Source organism: Nanorana parkeri, unplaced genomic scaffold (genome assembly GCF_000935625.1).
Source record: "Nanorana parkeri isolate BGI_ZX_2015 unplaced genomic scaffold, ASM93562v1 scaffold163, whole genome shotgun sequence".
In the NCBI taxonomy this organism is placed as follows: Eukaryota; Metazoa; Chordata; class Amphibia; order Anura; family Dicroglossidae; genus Nanorana; species Nanorana parkeri.
The window spans coordinates 1-1,071 of NW_017306431.1; positions in this window are offsets into that span (position 1 = coordinate 1).

Consider the following 1,071-nt stretch of genomic DNA (forward strand, 5'->3'; position numbering starts at 1 on the left):
GTTAACTGTGAAATAAAATGTATGATCAGCCATACACGGAGAAGTTAAATAATGGTTGGTAGGAGAGACAGGTCACAGTGTGGCCCCCTGACATTTTTAGGGCTTGTGTCACAACCATTCTGACTCTGCTTCATCTCCCAAATTCTTCTTCTTTAAGGATAATGATATGGCTGATAAACATGAAAAAATAAAGATAGGGGAGGCAGAGGGGCAACAGAAGGGTGGTCTTTTTCCTTACCTCAGGGGCCATATAGCTTGGAGTACCAGTATCACTATATGCCATCTAGGATCCATAGATATTGACTTGTGATTGGCCAAAGTCCGCTATTTTGACATGTCCGAGGCTGTCCAGCAGAATGTTCCCTGGCTTCAAGTCTCTGTAAAATAAAAGGAGAGAGTGAGCTTTGCAAACCAAATATTAGCATTATGTTCAGCTAACACTAATTGTTCAGTTATAGAATCATGAGAGGTGCAGGTAATCTAACCCATTGGCCCCGATCTAAAACTGAATTAGCATTAGGGGAACATAGTGCGACTCGATGTTATCTCTTCTACTGGTGTATGGGGATGGAACTGGCCGTGGGCTACTTTTGCGAACTCAACCACAACTAAAGCGCCAGTGTTTGGTGAGCTTGATGAGACTTTGATGAAGTACATACCGATGAATGATGCCGAGGCTGTGCAGATATTGCAGTCCACAGAGAACTTCTGCTGAGATAAATCTGAAAAGAAAGGAGAAAAGAGGTATCAATATCAAGAATTGGGGAACAAATGATTATTAGATGGATTCTTCTAAGCAGTGTAAGTCATGGGAATAAATGCATTGCTGTGTCCATAGCTGGCTCTGTTCAATTAATGGGATAATACATTCTTCAGTCCTAAACCATCCCATAGAGGTCAGGTGACAGTCACCTGATCTGACCAAAAATCTAATTATTATTGTGATTACACACACTGGCTGAGCGTTCTCTGGGTGGAAATTATTGTAATCACATGCTACTAAGAGAATTAACCATTTTCTGGCAGTTATCAGACAAGCCTAGAGCTACACAGGAGATCACTGGGCATAGC